The sequence below is a fragment of the Chamaea fasciata genome, unplaced genomic scaffold (assembly GCF_029207755.1).
Source record: "Chamaea fasciata isolate MVZ Bird 193981 ecotype frontalis unplaced genomic scaffold, bChaFas1.0.hap1 SCAF_5, whole genome shotgun sequence".
Classification (NCBI taxonomy): domain Eukaryota; kingdom Metazoa; phylum Chordata; class Aves; order Passeriformes; family Sylviidae; genus Chamaea; species Chamaea fasciata.
Genome location: NW_027094090.1, coordinates 51,828,781 through 51,848,612, shown reverse-complemented (window position 1 = coordinate 51,848,612; position 19,832 = coordinate 51,828,781). Strand labels below are relative to the sequence as shown.

Here is a 19,832-nt window from a genome sequence, read left to right as displayed (position 1 = left end):
TTGGTCTTCTCTCCTGGATCCTCTCATTCAGAGATCCCTATGGGATAAAGAAGAGCGAGTGTAAAGAAAATTCAGGGCAGCAAGAGACAGGGTAAGGACTGAAGTGTCTTCCACATGGTGATGGAAAGAACAGCATCAACCCTAAAAGCAAAGGAACAAACAGCTCCAGCATCTGCTGCTATTGCAGAAATAGGTAAGGTTTCTTTTTTGTTCTGGGAAATTAACGACCAAGAGTTTCTTGAAATTAATGAGGAAGGATTTCCTAATTAAGATTTGCAGCCTAAAGGGAGAATCTGGTTCTAGGTGAAGAAAGAAAGATAATTATAAACTACAGAAAATGTAGTATGAGCCAGATACTCACCATCTGCTGATTCAAGCTGGCAAAACTCCTTTTAGTGCAACTACCTTGGATTATATTGGACTCCACCTTCAATCTTCTGCAACAAATGCAGGCATGCGTACTGTTTGTTAAATTGCTTCTTTTTGTTTGTTCTTTTCTCGAGGTCCTGTTTACATCAGGGAAAGATCTGCAGATTACAGTAGGAGTCAACCACAGCATTCCTAAAAGCTCTCATCTGACTCAAATCCAAGTAAGTACTACCAAACTTGGCAGAGCTAAGCTTAACTTTAAGTTTATATTGACGGGAATTAAGAGCAGCAGGATTTTATGCATTTATTTCTCAATGGTGGAAAGATATGGACAGATTCATGGGGGATTGGAAGATACTGCCCTCCATGGCAGATCCGGGAGCACAGGATAGCCCAGTATGTGCTGATGAAACCAAAATCACAGCCTTGAGCCCTTCACCATTGCTCCTTGAAGCTTGCACTAGAGACAGATCCCCTTCTGAAGACATTTTCAGCCATCAGTTTTCAGCAGGTTCACAGGAGAATGCCTGAATTGCAGACACCTGCTTTAGGCATAAGGAGGAGAGCAGGTGTTGGCAGGATGAAAAGGCTTAATCCCCTGATGAAAGGAACCAGGGGATGCTGCGTGTCCTTAGCTGCCACCAAAGAGTGGCTGAGGAAGTTGCCTGCAAGTTTCAAGAAGCTCTTCTTGTTCTGGCTGGGGTCCTACATAACACAAGACCCTACCCAGGGAGATAAATCCAGAAAAATGCTTTGGGAGAAAGCAGACAGGGACTGTGTTAATTAACAGTGCAGCGTATGCTGTTAGTACATGTTAATTCCACTTGCTTTTCCCTTTTTGGGTGGGTTTTCCCTTGCTCCAGGGAAGTCTGTCTGGGGCCCGTTGGCTGGCACAAAAAGTTTGAATATCATAACATGGCTTTACATTTTGGGTAACTCATAGCTGAGGTGCATGTGGGTTTTACAGTCCTACAACATTCCCTGATGAACCCTCACCACTGGAAATATCCAGGTTGTCTGTAGTGCCAATTAATAAGAGGCAGCCCAAGAAATAATTGAGTTTTGCTGTGTAATGCTTCTTCTTAGTGAAAGGAAAGAAAGGATTTGCAGGAGGGAAAGTGCTTATCAGTTTCTGTGGCCACCATAAATACTGAAGCTGTGTTGACTATTCATTGGAGATAATTAGGGGAAACCTTTGTCTTCACACAAAATATCATTGAAAATTCAGCAAGTCTTTCTTTGGCTTCATTTTCACTAAATTAATATAAAGATATTTATTCAGTGGTATAAAATTTTGGAACACCCTTAGTCCAAAAGTGGCATAAGTCACAAATTTGCCTATTTAATTAACAAATCTAGACATTGTGTGTTTAACAAAATGAGGGCCTCGATTCTGCTCTCTACCCAAGGTTAGATAAATGTTTCCTTAGGATTGTGGATGGTATGACTCCTGACTTAAGTGAGTGTGAGAGAAGAATCAGGCCCAAAGAAGAGGGCTGTAAGTGCACATGACTAGACTGTAAGTGTTTGGGGTGTCTCAGGTGCACATTGGTCCATTCACCTAAAAGGTTGTATACAATTTTACACCAACAAAAGGTTTAGCTTTTAGAGTACATATTGGTTTATTCTCTTACATTCTCTGGAGGGAAATCAAATGATATTTTACAAGAAAACTGGAACATTACCATCCCTTCTTGCTGCTCCTTGATGCATCTGTTGTTTTCAATTAGCTTGATGGCATCCATTTTCAGAAAGCAGATGCTGCCCTCTTTTACACTGGTGCAATTCTGGAATAACTCCACTGACGTCAGTGAAGTGACTCCAAATTTATCCCCAGCAAAAGCAGAATTGGACCACAGTCTCTTTGTCTGCCTCTCTGCTCTGGGGAAGATGTGCCACTGCCACACCATAAGGTGAGGGCGAGTCCCTGTCTGCTGTGCTGTGCTTGGCATTTTTGTGTCCTTGACACCCCCACTCACGTGCCTGGCTGGAGCAGGAGCCAGGCTGGCCTGGGGCATGCATGACCACCAAATTCCACGTGCTGAATGGAGCACTTTCTGGCTCTGGATTCCTGACCACTCTCCGTCTTAGCTTCCTCCTGCCTGGACATATTTCCCAAGGAGACAGCTTTTTAAGCAGAAGAAATGTAGTTGCAATTCTTAAGCAGTAGAACAACAGAAGGGCGGCAGAGGTAGATGTGGAGACAAGCTCTGTGCCTCCTACATTTTTTTTGCTGTTAGGACAATGCAAAAATCATTGCAGTCCTGGTAGGTTGGCTCTACATCTGCTGGTCTCAAAGTCTCCATTTACAGGGAGTACTAGGTTGGAAAAAATGGGGCTTTCCTGCTCTAACGCTTCTGATCTCAGTCCTGCCTTCCCTGAAAATGGACAGAAAGCCTCATGTAAAATTATCAGTTTGCTGAAAGGGAAAATACCACTGGAGATGGGACAGATGAGGGTGAATAAAAGGAATAGTTGTGGAATCATGGAATAGCCAGGGTTAGAAGGGACCTTAAAGACCGTCTCATTCCAACCCCCGGCCTTGGGCAGGGACACCTCGATTGCCCAGAGCCCTATGCAGTCTGGTCTTTAATATATCCAGGGCTGGGACAGCCACAGCTTCTCTGGGAAACCTGTTCCAAAGCTTCACCACCCTCACAGGGAACAATTTCTTCCCAATATCCAATCTAAACCTCCTCTCTGTCAGTGTGAAGCCATTCCCCGTTCTCCTGTCACTCCAGGCCCTTGTCAAGAGTCTCTCTCCATCTTTCCTGTGGGCTCCCTTCAGGCACTGCAAGGCCACAGTGAGGTCACCCCAAAGCCTTCTCCTCTCCAGGCTGAACAATCCCAATTCCCTCAGCCTTTCCTCACAGCAGAGCTACTCCATCACTCTGATGCCCTTGGTGTCCCTGCTCTGGCCTGGCTCCAGAAGCTGCCTGTCCTTCACTCAGCCAGAGTGCCAGTGTCACTAACTGAGCCACCAGAGTATTGTAGCCATGAAAATCGAGGTGCAAGTCTTGGAAAATCTCAGGACAAACACATTCAGTAATACCTGGGAAATGCTAATTCTTCAAGGCCTCATCTGGAATGCTGTGTGCATTGTTGGTGACCTAAATTTGGTCAGGCAGGATGCACAGAAGAACAGCAAGAATGATCAGGTGGATGGGAAAGTGCTTTGCCAGTGGAAGCTGGAAGAGCCTGACTTTTCTAGGCCAGTAAAAGACTGACAGGACCTGTAGTTAGGAAACTACTGGGGGCAAAATAACCAAAAAAGAAGAAAATATGAGAAATTTTAAGATCTTCTCACATTTCTTATGTCTCCAGATTGTTTGCCATACTGCACTTTTACCTACAAAACACCAAATCCTGGTGATTTTACTATTAAATGCTTGGGGTTTGTGGTTAGGAGGGAGATCTAGGAGAGGAACTGTGAGTCTTGGGAGGTTTTTTTTTTTTTCTCTGTGGGACTGAGGAGAGAGAAGGAAGTCCTAGGAGTGGGGTAGAATGGCACAGCGGATACCATATCCCTCCAGGAGCTGGTCTGGAGGCAGAGAGCAAATTCACACCCTTTAAAAAACCCACCAAACTCTGTTCACTGCACTTCCCCTCAACCTAGAATGGCTGCTCACCTTGTCCAGTCCTTTCTCACTATCCAGAGCTCTCCAGCTCTTTCCTGACCTTACTCCTTCCTGGAATCTGTGGTCATTTCTCACTCCCGTGAGCTCCCTGGAATCACTGGAACGGTGCATTGCATCTAATGTTTGGGAAAGCCTTGAACCAGCCCTGCTGCAGCTCAGTTAGATTATCTGATTTGAGCGACCTGCTCTGGTGGAAGATGTTCCTGCCCCTCTAGCGGGAGGGTTGAAATGAGGTGATCTTTAAAGTCCTTTCCAACCCAGACCAGTTGGTGATTCCGCGTTTTGTTGCAGAAATGAGCAGTGATGCATGGTCTTCAAGAACTGCTGCTCACAGAGTCATTAAGGTTGCAAAGGTCATCAAGTCCAGCCCTCAGTGGAATATCACAATGCCCAGTAAACCAGATTATGAAGTGCTATGTCCACTCATTCTTTGAACATTTCCAGGGCTGGTGACTCCAGCACTTCCTTGGGCAGTCTGTTCTAATGCTTAACTGCTCTTTCAGAAAAAAAAAAAAAAAATCCTAATATGCAACCTGAACCTTCCCTGATGTGACTTCAGGTTCTTTCCTGTTTTCCATTCCCTTGGAGAAGAGGCTGACCCCCACCTGGCGACACCCTCCTGTCAGGGAGTTGTGGGGAGCAGCACTGTTGGGTAGGAAGTCAGGGCAATTGATCCCCATGGCCACTCTGGCCTGAAGAGATGAGCCGAATAGTTTCCTATTGCATGCACTGTTCTGACACTGACAGAACAAAACTTCACATTTCCTCTCTTACCTCTCTCAAATCGTTTCCCCTTGTGGAGGTGAAGACCCCCCTTAAACTCAGGAGGCAAAGAAAGTATTAACTGAAGTGGGAGCTTCATCCCTTCAGCCAACTCTGTGTACTCTGTGTCACAGAAGGGTCAGGAAGGAGCTGTCCTTAGACTTTGTCCTTGAGCTTTCCTGCTTCTTGATGCTCTTTGTTCACTTCAGTGAGGAAACTGTTGTCTTGTAATTTCCATCTCTATTTTGGCCAACCAGTTCTGCTCTTTAGCTTTTCTTCTGTGAGTAGAAAGATGTTGAAAGTCCTGGAGGTGAAGCCACATGAGGAGTGGCTGAGGGCACTTGGTCTGTTCAGCGGGAGAAGAGGAAACTGAGGCCAGAGTTCACAGCAGTTCTGCAGCTTCCTCACAAGGAGGAGGGGCAGACCCTGAGCTCTGATCTGTGTGACCAGGGACAGGACCCAAGGGAATGGCTGGAACTGTGTTAGGGGAGGGTTAGGGTGGATTTTAGGAAAAGGTTCTTCCCCCACAGGGTGCTGGGGCACTGAACAGGCTCCCCAGGGAATGGTCATGGGCCCAAGGCTGCCGGAGCTCCAGGAGTGTTTGTACAACACTCCCAGGTCAGGGTGGGATTGTTGGGGTGTCCTGCAAGGCCAGGAGTTGGACTCAAAGATCCTTGTAGTCCCTTCCAACTCAGGCTGTTCTATGATTCTGTGATTTAGTGAGGAAAAAAAGAAAAGCCAGGCATTGGAAATGTTATGAATATCCATGCACATCACCAAAGCCTGTGAATATGGACGCCACTTGTGCTCTATCAGTGGCATTGGCAGGATGGTGCACACAAATCTGGTGGGCCCTAAGATGTCTTAAGAAGCTGTCCCAAGCACTTGGCATCATTTGAGTTACGGCTACAAGCCACATTAGAAAGGAGTTGTAAGAAACACAGATGTAAACCAAGGAGTCTGATTTGAGCCATGAACACAGCGTTGCATTTCTTTCTGATCTCAGTTTACTCACAGAATTATGGAACAGCCCAAGCTGGAAGGGACTCTTAGCAGTGTGTAGTTCTCAGGCTCTGAATTATTCTTATATTTTAGCATGTCATAAATAGCACTGTCTGGCACATTCCTGTGAGAACTGTAGACTATGGCCTTTCACGCTTTTGACAAATCAATTGATCTTTGTAGTCTGTCCTTGGAAGTGACTTTCAGAAACATTTTGGAGAGTATTCACTGCTGCATTAGCCTGGTGTTTGATGATCTGCTAGTTTTCAGCAGCGGACTGCAAACATTTCTCTAGGATGTATTTCCCTCAAAAGGTGCCCCTTCCTCAAAATCAGCAATATTTGTGAGAGAAGTTTCATTCCAGTTCATTTTGGTACTCTTTGCAAAAGGCACATTTGGAAAATTTTGTAATGTGCACAATCCCTTTCTTAATATTCTAATTCTTTTTTTAAGAGATTGCATTTAAACAAGGTAAAATACTGAATTTTGCGAGTAGTTTTCTGGTTTGGTTTGATTTGGGTTTGTTGGTTTTTTTGGGGTTTTTTTTGGGTTTTTTGGGTTTTTTGGTTGGTTGGTTGGTTTGGGGTTTTTTGGGGTTTTTTGTTTGTTTGTTTGTGTTTTTGTTAGTTTTTTCTAACTTTGATCTGGAATGAAATATATAAAACATGGAATTGGGGTTTGTGGTTTTGTTTTTTTTTTCTTTAGGAAGGGAGGGGATTATCCTCGGTTTAGGGGAGTTTATTTTTAATATTTTTTTTTTAAGCAGTGTAGTGGTAGGCATTGGCAGTTCCTGTTCATTACCAGTGTCGCTCCAGTGTCAGCTCCAATACTTCCTTGAATTCAGTTATGTGGTACTCAAATGCTCCAGAAGAGATGGAATGACAGCCCAAACCTCATGGATGCTACAGCATGTATTCCCAGTGACAGAAGGGATATTCCAATGCTTTGGCTATGGCTGAGCCAAGCCAGTTGTTTTTTTCTGCAGCTGCAACACCTGCCCAGGTGAGAAAGTTTTTTTTTTAATGAGACCAAGCTGCTTTTCCAGCACTGTCTGACTTGTTAGAACATGTCATTCTGAGCTGTGAGCTCCTCCTGTTCCCACTCAGCTGATCAGCTTTTAGGATCTTTTTACTTTGAGATTATGTAATAAGAAAAAAAAGTTTAAAAAACTACAAAAAACTAGTTACTGAAATTTTCTGGGTGAATTGAGGATGGAAGGAAAAGGTGCTATCTACAGAGGACTGTAGCTCTACCTACTTTTTTTCTTGGCCCTTTAAAACCAAACCTGTGCAGATCTGTGAGCTGCCACTAACACTTAACTAAGAGGATTTCAGAGGAGATGAGCTGGGACTTCCTTGCACAGTAACCACTAATCAGCATCCCCATAGAAGGTGTCTGAATACATATTGATCAAGCCAGCTGCAGCTGGGAGGGGTTCTGGAGGCTGATGCAGCTTTCCTTTCCATCCTCCATTCCCAGTCATGGAAACTGTAGAAAAACCACCCACTGGTACTTCTGGCCCTGGCTTTTCTGCTTGTTGTAATTGCATCAAAAGGCTGCATGGGGTTTTTTGATAGTTAAGAGACTACTTAGGAAGGAAGGTGATTCAATGCTGGGCTTGGAGTCAAGGGGACAGTCCCCAGTCCTGTCACGTAGCCTTTGGATGTCCCTCATATCTCAATGCCTCAGCAATAAGATGGAACAGTACAAAGACATTGGTTTCCTTCTTTTCCCGAAACCTTTTAGACAGGGAGATCTTTCTGAGTGTTCCTCATCTCCTCCCTGACACCTGGATAATGTCAGGCACAGCTGGGGACCTCTCCTCCCTCAGGACATGGTGTTGTGCTGCTATCACAACAGCAGTAACAAACAGATGGGCAGTGAGGATGAAAAACAACACAGCAAAATGTTTGTCCCTGTGCATGGGACTCATGGAATACCCAAATGCTGGCGAGTCCTGCTGTTACCTGGCTCTGTGTCGGGCTTGGCTGATCTGATCCCTGCTTTCCAGGCTCAGGCACAAAACACTCAGAGCAGGCCCCTCGTTTGTGACTCTCCCTTCCCTTGCAGGCTGCCTGATAATTAAAAGTGTGCAAAAATATTTCTGGCTGACAAAGCCCAGAGCTGACTTAACTGCAAGGTAAATTGAAAGCTCCTAGAATGCTCGCACCATGGAGATAAGAGGCTGACATCACTTTTCACAGCTAATCCCGACGAAGGGAATTGAAGCAAGTTCCTCTCTTCTACCCCTGAGTTTCCCTCAGGGACCAAGGTGTTCAAACAGCAGAAGAAAAATATGCTGGAGGTGGAAGGAGTTCACCATCTCTTTCAGAGATTAGTGCCAGCTCTCCAAGCATGAAGGACTGGTACTGAGCAAACAAATCTGCATTTTGAATCTGGAAAGATTGGTTTTTGGGTTTTTTTGCAGATTTCCACTGGCATTGTTAGGAACTAATCCTCCTAAATTATTCGGTAGTTTTTCTTCCTTTATGGTATTTCAGGGAGATATGAGGATACATAGAATAGCAATTACAGCTCTTCATGGTTTATATTTAGTCATATATTGGTGATTCACAAGCAAGCATATGCAAAAAGGCCCAGATGAATCCTCTTGCAAATTCCTTCCTGTACTACAGCACATTTAGGTGCTGGAGTCTTACAAGCAATGCATGAGTCTTACACAAACCTTATATTTTTTGGAGAGAGAATATTGCCATGTCTTTGTGTCCACCATGATGCATAAAGTTTTTGGGGTTTTTTTGATGGCTGGAATGTTTTAACAGCCCTGCTGATAAAGAGACTTGGTTTCAGGCAAATGGAGCCAAATTCCCAGCTGGTGTTCATACATCAGCACATTTTTCTTCTGATGCCAACTAGGCAGCATGGTACAGGGTGCTTTAGAAGCCTTTTTTATCATTTGGGGGGGGTCTATTTAGTGTATCATTGGGAAGCAAGACCTGTTTATCTTGAAAATGCAATGCTTTGAAGTGTAACTAAAATTCCCATTTGAATGTTTTTTGAGTTGTGACTCATGTGCCACAGCACCACTCTGGTCTGTGGAAAGACTGATGCTCACAGGCACATTCTGGGTTGGGATCTGGGATAGAGCTAAGATTTCATTTTTCCTGTACCTTGATTCCTCTGACTCTGGAGGAGAAATAACATTTTTCTCTCCTCAACATGCAGTTGGGTGTTTATAAGTGGTAAAGTTCTAGGTACACTCATTTGTCTTCAGATAATGCAAATAGCTTTTTTTTTTTTTTTTTTTTTTTTTTTTTTTTTTTTTTTTTTTTTTTTTTTTTTTCCCTGCAGGGAATCACATGCAGATGGTGTGAGGCAGGCCTGGGAAATTAGAATCTTAGAACTACAGAATGGCTTGGGTTGGAAGGGACCTTAAAGATGATCTCATTCCAACCCTCTGCCATGGGCAGGGACACGTCCCAGTAGACCAGGATGTTCAGAGCCCCATCCAGCCTGGCCTTGGGCACTTCCAGGGATGGGGATTGAACCTAGATGTGCATCTGGGGCAGCTGCTTACTCTGAGTTCTTCAAGGAGCTTCTCTGATCTGTTCCTGATTTCACATGGTTGTAACTTCTGTAAGGGATATAGTTATTTTCACAGCTGGGAATAGGATAAATGGGATGCTGACCCTCTTTACTTGCTTCAGTAATGTTGGTGCCATTAATAATTTATTTTTTTTTTAAGGAAGAAATATTTCCCTGTGAGGGTGGTGAGGCCCTGGCACAGGCTGCCCAGAGAAGCTATGGCTGCTGCATCCCTGGAAATATCCAAGGCCAGGTTGGTTGGGGCTCTGAGTAACCTGGGCTAGTGGAAGGTGTCCCTGCCCATGGCAAGGTTTGGAACCAAATGATCTTTAAGATCCCTTCCGATCCAGGCCATTTTGTGATTCTCTGAATATTTCCTTGTGCCCCTACATCCCTTTCCATGCTTTCTGTCCATAATTGGAAACCTCACTACTGTATCTTCAGGCAACTGTAGTGAGAGTGTAAATAGTTAACCTAGCAGCCAGGCACTCAGGAGATACCATAAATTCACACTTCCAGAACTTTGATGGAAGGTAGCATTTAGAAAAATGCCTAAACACACCGTGACCATTGGGAATTTTTTTCTAATGACTTTAGTGAAACACGGTTGGAGCAATAGCAAGTGCATTTGAAAATCCTGCTTCTTGGTCCAAGCCCAGCCCTGTGTGGCACATCTGGAGAGCTTTGTCCATTTCTGAGCTCCTCAGCACAGGAGGGACAGGGAGCTCCTGGAGCTGGGCCAGCAGAGGCTGCAGAGATGATTTAGGGCCTGGAGCATCTCGGACAGGGAAAGGCTGAGGGAGCTGGGGCTGTCCAGCCTCGAGAGGAGCCCCAGCTGAGAGGGGCCTCAGCCCTGGGTGTCCCTGTGAGCAGGGAGGGCTCCGAGCAGGGCCCGGGCTCTGCTCTGGGGGGCCCAGCAATGGCACCAGAGGAATGGGCAGGAACTGATGCCCAGGAGGTTCCAGCTGGACACGAGGCAGAACTTCTTCCCTGGGCAGTGATTGAGTCTCCTTCACAGGAGACATGAACTTGCTGCTTTTATTCTCATTGTATTCCCATTTTGATCACAGAGGAACCCTAAAGACCCTTGGGACAAGGGGAGAGGTAAGGAGTGGAGATGACTATGGCCACTGTCACAATCATGGCAGGAATTTCCTTGTCCCCAAGCCCCTTTCACACATTTCTTGGCAGCAGCTGCCATCCTAGCTTCCCAGGGCTGGGGTGGAAGCAGAGCAGGCAGCAGGACCATGGCTGTCCGCAGCAGGACCACGGCTGTCTCCAGCAGGCTGTTGTCCTTAGCAACTGCTGTCTTTGCTGCAGAGGGATATTCCAGACCTTGTGGCTCAGTATATAAAGTAAGGGAAGAAAAAGGAAGAGAAAGCTATGTTCAGGGTTTGTTTTGGTAGGATTCTGTATGCTGGTTCCCTTGGGGTATTTCAAAAAGGCATTTAAAACAGCTATGAAGAGAAGAGAGATGAGGATTTAATGAGGGCTAGCAATGAGGTTAAAGCTGATAAGGAAGGTTGGATTCAAGTTGAGTTGAACTCTGGTTGCTTCATCTTCTCAGCCACTTTAGGCTGAAAACATTGACCTTTGTGGCCCTTTGCAAAAATTTTAATAAGGACAGGCGTATCTTGTTGAATTTTAATTTGAAGTCATTGACTCTGCAGTTCTTCCAAAATATTGCTCACAAAGGGATACTTTGTGAGCCAAGGGAAAAGTCTAAGCTCTGTGTCATAGGCTCCTCCAGCACTGATGAGAAGACTTTGAAATTTGCACAGTCCAAATTTTAACGTCTGTGGTTTGGCTGCACCTTTGACCCATAAATGAGAAAGGACTGGGAAATTGTGTGGGTGCTGTAGCACATGAGCAAGAGCTTATGTGCCAGGTGTGTCCATGCATGGGGTGGACGTCAGTGCTGGAAAGCTGTAGGCTCCGCAAACTGCAAGGTTTTTGCAGTGATCTTAAGTAAAATGCAAATGGTGGTGTGGTAAATAGCAAGACTGCAAAGTGAATTTGGTTTTGTACAGTACTTTGAAGTGCGTTGGAAGCAGTAGCTGGACATAGAATCAGAGAGTAGTTAAGGTTGGAAAAGACCTCAGGATCATCAAGTCCAGCTGTCTGATCCCCACCTTGTCCCCAGACCATGGCACTGAGTGCCACGTCCAGTCATTCCCTGGACACCTCCAGCGATGGAGACTCCATCCCCTCTCTGGACAGCCCCTTCCAATGCCTGACCACCCTTTCCATGAAGAAATTGCTCCTGATGTCCAACCTGAGGCTCCCCTGGCACAGCTTGAGGCCGTTTCTTCTCATCCTGTCCCTTGTTCCCTGGGAGCAGAACCCGACGCCCCCGGCTGTCCCCTCCTGTCAGGGAGTTCTGCAGAGCCAGAAGGTCCCCCCTGAGCCTCCTTTTCTCCAGGCTGAGCCCCCACAGCTCCCTCAGCTGCTTCTCACAGGACTGGCTCTCCAGACCTTTCCTTGTTATTAATTAATCAGCACCAAAACGCGGTAGTTTTTCTGGAGGGTTGGTGTGTAGCTTCCAATGGACTTTTTTCTAGGGGGAGGATCACTGATGTTTATTCCAGCAAAATGCTCACAGAAAGAGAGGTGATCTTTCTGGGCAAAGACATGCACCGGCCTGGGAGATTCTGTGGAATTCTCCTGGATTCCGAAAAGCCTGAAAATTCAAAGGAAATTTGAATTGCAGTGGGAAAAAGTGTGACTTCGGGAAAAATACTGACAATTGCTGTCAGGAAGCAGCCTCGAGAGCCCGGGAGCAGTTTGAGGGGTGTCGCAGTGCCATCCTGTGGGCCAGGGAGGTATGAGACAAGGGACACCTGCACGGGTGCCCGGTGGGTGCTCCCTCACTCCCCACCAGCAGGATCCGGGAGAGAACGGGAAGGGTAAAACCTGGAAAACCTCTGGGCTGGGATAAAGCCAGTTTTATAGGGAAAGGAAGAGCAATGTATACAAGCAAAGCAAAACAAGGAATTAATTCCCTGCTTGCCAAGGGAAGCAGGTGCTTGGCCATCCCCAGGAGGGCAGGGCCCCATCACACTTCAGGGTGACATGGGAAGACAAATGCCATCACCCTGAACATCCATTCTTTTCCATCTTCTTCCCCCCGCATTACACACTGATGATGATGTGGTAAGGTCTGGAATGTCCCTTTGGTCGCCTGGGGTCACCTGTCCCAGCTGTGTCTCCTGCCACACACCCCCTTGCCAGTGTAGGAAAACCAGCTGGGTCTGTGTCAGCACAACCAGAACCATCCCTGTGTTATCAACCCCGTGCTCAATACAAACCCAAAACACAGGCTCTGGGAAGGAAATTAACTCTACTCCAGCCAAAACCAGCCCAGCCACAAAAAGGCTCTGCTCACATGAGCAGCATAGTCTGCCTCAGCATTTATTAATCCATTTCCTTTTATGTAAAGAAATTCAGGATTTTCTGTGTTATTTTTGTCTCCAGGGTTAGCTGTGAAGGAGCTGCTTTGATGGCAGCTGAGGACAGGCACCTAGCCCTGGGCTGGATTTAGGGAATGGATGTGGGACTTGCCACATGCTACATTTTCTGGAGCAAGTCTTTGCACTACAAGTGTAGTCTTTGCACAATGTCATTAAACCAAACAACGTCCTTTTAATATCAGAATTAAACACAACATGTGCTGGACAGTCAGGATTCCTCAAAGGAGTCCCAGATGGCTCCCAGGGAGAGAAGCGTGAGCTGCATATGGCCAGCGCTGTGTGGGGTTAAACTGGGGGTTTAATTTGAGGAAGGATGGTGAAGTGTTGGGAATTTCCTTGAACATTTTGATTCTCTCAGTCAAGCTAAAACAACCAATCTCACATGAGGCTGTGCTGGATCTTTCCACTCAGTTATGCCAGCTGATTTGATGTGTCCTTTGCCACAGAGAAACAGTGGAAGGCGTTCATTCTCTCGTTAGGAACAGAGCTGCTCACTTCACAATCCTGCTGCTCTTTTCTGCTTCTCTGCTTTAAGATGGGCACTATAAATACATTTATAGTATAGGATCTGGTCTGTTTAATCACTTCTCCCTTATCTCTGCACAGTGTGATAGCTTGGCTGCCACAGGGGTCTGTCCTAATGAAAGCGAGTAAAATTTCCTTCAGTGGAGTAACACCCACTTGAAGTAACTTTCCCTACATTTCTGCCATACCCAGGGAGATTCAAAGCCTGAAATTATTCTCAGGTAACTCTCTAGAAGTTGCTTCTGTCTGTAGATCTTACTTGCATATATAGTCTGAATGGAATTTCATCTCTCACCATTGAGGGGGATTCCAAGACCTTGCATGGTAGCAGGAGGCACCAGTTGGATTTTAAACATGAATGTTATTCCATGTTTTCAATTCATAAATGTAGAGGGTGTCTGAAATGGGGATGAAAATTTTCCCAGGTGAGTTTAGATCCTGTTGCAGAGCATAGTCCAATTTTTCATCTCTCTGGTCTCAGAAAACTTCACTGAGGAGTGTTGAGTTATTTATTATTAATTGAGGCATCAATATCAGGCTCTCAAAATTAGGGACAATAAAGAATAGAGAAATGGGTGCCCAAAATTAACCCCCTGCAACCCTCTACACATAAATGAAGTCCACCTTGTAAAAAGCTACAGCAGTGTAGTTGGTTTTGTTTCTGTACAAGACCTGCATTCTGCTTTCTGGAACTCAGCCCCTTTAGACTTCAAGCTGAGCATCCAGTGTCATTCACCACATGGGGAATTCTTGGTTTAATTTTGTACTTTAAATAGTATTTAAAAGTAACTAAGCAATAACTGAGTAATGAGTAAGTCATAGGCAAGGAGTACTTTGGAAGTTTGTTTCTCTTATGCTTCACATTTGCCTTCATGCCCTTTCCTTTTAGGTGCTTTATTACTTTTGTATTTATAGAGTCACAGACAGAAGAATCTTCTTTGGTCCACCTGCCGCTCTTCTGGTCCAGTCCAAACCTTTTCTGATGCTTTCTCTGTGTGAAAGTAATCATTGTTTTGATGGTGCTTTTCATCAGTGTCATAAATTTGGATATAGGATGGTTTCGTGCCAGCCTCTCTCTACTGTGCTGTGCTGGTTAAACCCTGGCTTAGTGGACAGATTCAGAATGTGAGGTTTGCTGGCCACAACTGGTTGGGTTTTTCACAATATTTGCAGTGTTGAATGATTGTTTGTTCTGCTGTAACTGAATAAAACAGCTCAGTTATACCTTCTAAGCTGTCTGCAGTGTTTGATCCCTGCAGATGCTTTGTTTCTAGAATACCTGATGAAAGGTTGTCCAGAAAAATTTAGACTTGGGCTTTTCGATTTACAGGTGATTCAAGAAAAATTTTCATGCTAAACTCAAAAACCTGTTTATTAAATTCTTCACCTTTTTATTTACTGGAACCATTTCTTTTGCACAGCCCTTGCTTTGAACAGGGAGGTAACATTACACACCTTAAACATGCAGCACTTCCAGTTCAAGAGGAGTCACATTTGGTCCAGAGAGTTTTTGTAAATGAATTTACAAACCATAAATCTTCTCCCTGCAGGTCAGAAACAAGCTGTAAGAGAGTATATTTTACAATTTCTAAGCATTTTTTTTTTAATATAGATGATGGATAAAAGGAGATCCTAGACATCAAATATTGACTATTTACAGTCTCACCCTCTCCTCTTTCCCAGTGGAGTATCTTTACTACCTTTGGGGAAGATGCATGTCATGTACATAATTGTAAAACTAAAATTAGAATCAGACCAAACCACCACTGTGATTGCTCGCTCTGCTGGGAGATCCAGGGATTTGTCGGAGGTTCAACCAATGCAGCTGCTGCAGACATATCTTTCTGCCTCAGAATTGTCTGGTGGGGTCTCTGCCTTACCAAACTCCAAGCAATCACTGGGATTCAATTATTGCTGCTCTGAATCTCTTGAAAACTGTGAGCTGGCCTCAGCAACTCAGTTTGTTAATCCTCTGTAATCCCTGGAGTGAAAACTCTCTTCTTCGACATATAAATCCACAGGAAAAAAAAACTGACATGAAAGAAAACTCGTTGAGGGAATTTTGCTTTGAAGATCAGCACATATTTAGCCTGGAAAACAGAGATTGCTCACAACTGTGGTGAACTCAAAGAAAGCAAGTTGTGCATTTTGTTGGTAGACCTGGCTTTTCTTTGTCTTAGAAAACTTTCTGAAAAGCAGATGAAAACGTGTTGATTTTGATTTATATTTATATTTATATTTATATTTATATTTATATTTATATTTATATTTATATTTATATTTATATTTATATTTATGTAAGGATGCATATTTATATTTTTTTTTGTGCTGCTGATATTTTCTCCTTTCAGAACCTAAGCAGAGCTCTTGACTTGTTCACTTTGTAGGCTTCTCCCATCTCTGATGTTTCTCTCACTTCTTTCTCCTCCTTTGGGCTTTGGCAATGTGACAAACAACCTTCTGGTCCAGGGCTTTCTCACTGCCACGCTTTTTACAGCCTGTTCTTTTTCTTTTTCTGGCTACTTGAGTCATTGCCAAGCAGTAGCAAGAGCTGTGGGAGCTCGGGGACTGGAAAGTGTATGGTTTTCATAGTGGAATAAGCTGCTTTCAAACCCCTGCACTGAGTGGGAAAGGGAATCGTGGTAGAAAATGCTGTGTAAAAACATAAATGGTGCAAACTCCTTGCAGTGCAAGGCTTGAGCTGCTCAGCATTTTGGCAGGCACAAGCTGAACTTCTTTAAGCTTATTACCAGCCCTGCTCACACAATGAAGTCTGGACCTCAGAGTTTTGTTTAGCCCTCAGGAGTCCCAAAATTATGAATTCAAGATCATATCCCATCCATGTACCTGTGGTGGGTTAACCCTGGCTGGATGCTGGGTGCCCCTCAAAGCCACTCTGCTGCTCTCCATCCCCAGCTCCACAGGGGAGAGAAAATATAGTTAAAGACTCCTCACACTCTTCCTCTGGTCCAGTGGGGTCCCTCCCATGGGAGTCAGTCCTCCAGGAACTTCTCCAGCATGAGCCTTTCCCATGGGCTGCAGTTCTTCATGATCTGTCCAGTGTGGATCCCTTCCACAGGGTGCAATCTTTCATTTATTCCAGTCATTTCTTTTTTCTCCTTCTTTTGTTATGGAAGACTGCTGGTACTTTTAATAACTTATTAATAGCTCTTTAGATTTCATGAGTCACCAGCACAGATGCAGCTGGAATGGACTGCACAAAAGTGTGACAATGGAGAAGTCCCTAAACGAAGATAAGTTCTTGCAGGCCAAACTTTTTTTGTTCTCCTGTCTCATAAACTGTTTCAGATCTAATTTAAAAAAAAAAAAAAAAAATCCTTATTTGCTTTGATAGACTTTCCTGCCCCTGGCACAGAGGGAGGGTCTATAAGCCAAATTGTCATTACAGTTCTGTTTTAAAAGGACCTAAAATTAGATGCCATGAAAATGGCTCTGAGAATTTCCGAAGTCCCAGTTACTGAAAGAATCAGACCTTGTGTCTCTGTCCTTGAAGACCACAGCATTGCAATCCATCCTAAGAAACATTGCAACCTTCTAATAAACATATTTCATCTCATGCAAGAAGACAGGTCTGTAATTCCCAGGAGCTGCAAGGAAAAATTGGCCCCAAAACCAATCCCAGTATGCATCCAGGTAAGCAAAGAAATGTGGCACTTTCCATTTTAGCCAGCTGCTGTTGACAACAGATTTCAAATTCAGGTCCTTCAAACATTCTTGTGAAGAAATGAACCCTTAGGTTGTGGCTTTACTGTGGTTCATGTAAAATAACACCTTTTTCTTGTGCATTTTTTTAACACAACACTTTTTTTTGTTTTTTCCTTGCTAGGCTGAATTCTGGATGCTGCAAGGCTGTCATGTTAGGACACTGCAAAAGAGGTTGCTGCATCTTCTTTCTGTAAAGTTGTTGGAGTTTCTCTCTATGCAGGGAGTACAACTTTTATGGTCAGGAAACTGTTTTCCTTGCTTTGTGGTTTTCTTGTTGCTGTTGCTTTTAAGGGGATCAACACTCTTAGTTCCAGAAAACTGAAACTAAATGTGAACAGGGACTGGAGGAAGGAAGCAGAGAGAATCCGCTACAAGATTCCAATGCATCTTAATTCCAATGCATCTTATTTCTGGGAAAACTAAATAAAGCAAGAGTCAACTGCCAGTGGCTAAACAGCAGCAATTTATGAGCTGTTCCTCAAAAGCCCCAGACAAGCACTGAGTCCTGTGGGAAGCTGGAGATTGACACAGGACGCCTCCAGAAGAGTCGGCTGTTGAAACTTCCTTTAAGCCTTTTTTTCAAGGGGAGCATCCAGACCTGGCAAATGCATAAGGTCAGCCCTTAAAAGAGCAAAGAGCTGTCTCCAAGAAAATCAAATGAGTGGCCGAAGTCTGTCCATTTGTCTGCATGTCTTTTTGGCCTTGGATTACTTCAAAGCTGTGCTTTCATAACTTGGACAAAAAGGTAGATGTTTTGTATGGCTCTACAAGTGGTAATCATCCTGTTCATGCAAAATATCTGCTACCTGAGGGATGGGCCCAAACCAGAGGTGTTTCTCATTTACCTGCAAAGCGTCTGGCTTTAGCATCTGTACAGTCAGTTTTTGTGAACATGTGAGTCCATTGCCTGCTCTAACGGAGTTAGTGACTTATTTTCAGTGGTTGTAGAGAGTTTCACTGAAATAGAACTGTTTGTAGTCCATTGTGTGACTTAGGAGATACAATAGCCAGACAATTCTGTGACTGTAATATAATTGTACGTGGCATTCCCAGGAAATGCTCTGAAGTCTTCTCCCGTTGCACCATTGTGATAAAAACCTCTGCTGCTTTTCAAGCTCCACAAGTCCATCTGTGCTGTGCTGAAAGTGAAAGAAAACCCAATTAGCTCTGAAAAGCGAAGGGCAGAGAGGGGTGTTCTGGCCTGGAATTCCCTCCCTTTGGCAGCAGCCAAGGTCAGCTGTGCAGCCAAATTTCCGTGACCACATGTGGATTCAGCCTGTGTGTGTTGCCAGCTCTCTGCAGAGGAGGGTGGGAGGCTGGGTAGGAAGAATTGATTCTGGAAGGGGAGAGCTTGAGAGGAACAGTGGAGTTAAATGTGGCAGCTGGGATTTTCAGAAGGTGGTTTGTTGGATGCTGGGCATCCAGCTTCCTTAGAACTCTTTATCAGTAACACCCTCAATATCTTCCTGAGTGACTTTTAGCCTGTGTGGAAGTTTTCAGTGTCAGTGTGTGAGGGAAAAGAGGTGGGAGGCAGCTCTGATTTGGCAGCTCTGGGACTGCAATACCTCCTTGTAGCTGCTGGCTGAGGGTCTGGATCTCTGGGGAGCTTCTTGATTACCTGTGGCTCCCACAGGCCTGTAGGACTGGGCTTAGAGAAACCCTGAGCTGCCAGATGGAGGCTGCTTCTGGTGCAGCTCTTCTGAGTCGTCCTGGCTGTGGATGTGAGCCTGCAGTCCTTGGGAGGCAAAATGCACTCCACAGTCCAAAGGGACCTGCTCTCTCTCTCAGTGCAGACCAGCTGTGGTAACCCCTTTCTCCTGATCTATGTGTCAAGGCTATGTGGCTGACCATGAGTGACCAGAGCTGCCATGGACCCTTCTTGCAAGGGTAATCATCTTCAGAGTCAGTGTAAGTGTAGGCCACCTTTGGAAAATTGTGAATATCCTGGGGAGATCCATGGGGCAGAAACCTTGGGCCATACTGTGTGCCCACACTATCAACAGGGGTGATATTGACAGGGGTGCTTTCCTTTTGGTGTGAAACCTTGCTCTGATGCATCATTCCAAGGAAAACAGCTGGAATTTGATGGCCAGATTATGGGGCGAGATAAGTAATTCCAGCTCCCTTACTGGAGCTGATTTATACAGGTCAGGTCCAACATTTCGGAGAAATTGTTGATGGTGGGGGCTTTTTTTGTCTGTTTCACTGAAAACTTGAAGCCTTTCAAACAAAGAATGTGAGGTACAGGGAACTTTTAGCTGGCATATGTGCTTCAGGATGTTTGCTGCATTCAGGCTTTGAGAACACAAATTCTCTGCAGAGAATCCCACACACAGTGGGAGATGAGGTTATTGGGCTTGGAAGTGCACCAGGGAGATGGGACTCAAGTGAGCTTTGAAGAGTAATCATTGTCATTAGTGGTGGTGCCATAATATGTGCTTGACTCAAATCCAGCGTTGCACAGGTGAGAACCTGATGAAACCTTGTAATTAGATATTTGTGGTTGTTCCTGCTGGTGTGATCCACTGTTGAATAGGCTAGACATGAATAAAATCAGTATTTTTTAAAGTGTTGTGTGGGAGTTTTTTATGTCAAAAAGGCTGGTTGCCCTCTTGGACTTTACTGTGTTCATATGAAATGTTTGATGTGGCGTTAATACAGCTCTGCAGCTTTTTTAGGACAGTCCACATCCCCTTACAGAATTTCACCTTCCCGTCCTCAGAGGTGGGTGCTGCAGTGCTGCACCGAGCTCCTGCCACAGGGAAAGGTGGGAAGATAATTTGGCATGTCCCCC

At 44.7% G+C, this 19,832-nt stretch overlaps 1 long non-coding RNA gene across 1 annotated transcript; it reads left to right on the top strand.

Annotated features, from left to right (window-relative positions):
* The first annotated feature begins 24 nt into the window (after positions 1–24).
* On the top strand, positions 25–19,587 carry LOC136289658 (uncharacterized). The gene is made up of 3 exons (XR_010720833.1): positions 25–193; positions 504–590; positions 17,160–19,587. It is a non-coding gene; the product is annotated as an uncharacterized lncRNA (long non-coding RNA).
* Positions 19,588–19,832: the final 245 nt, after the last annotated feature.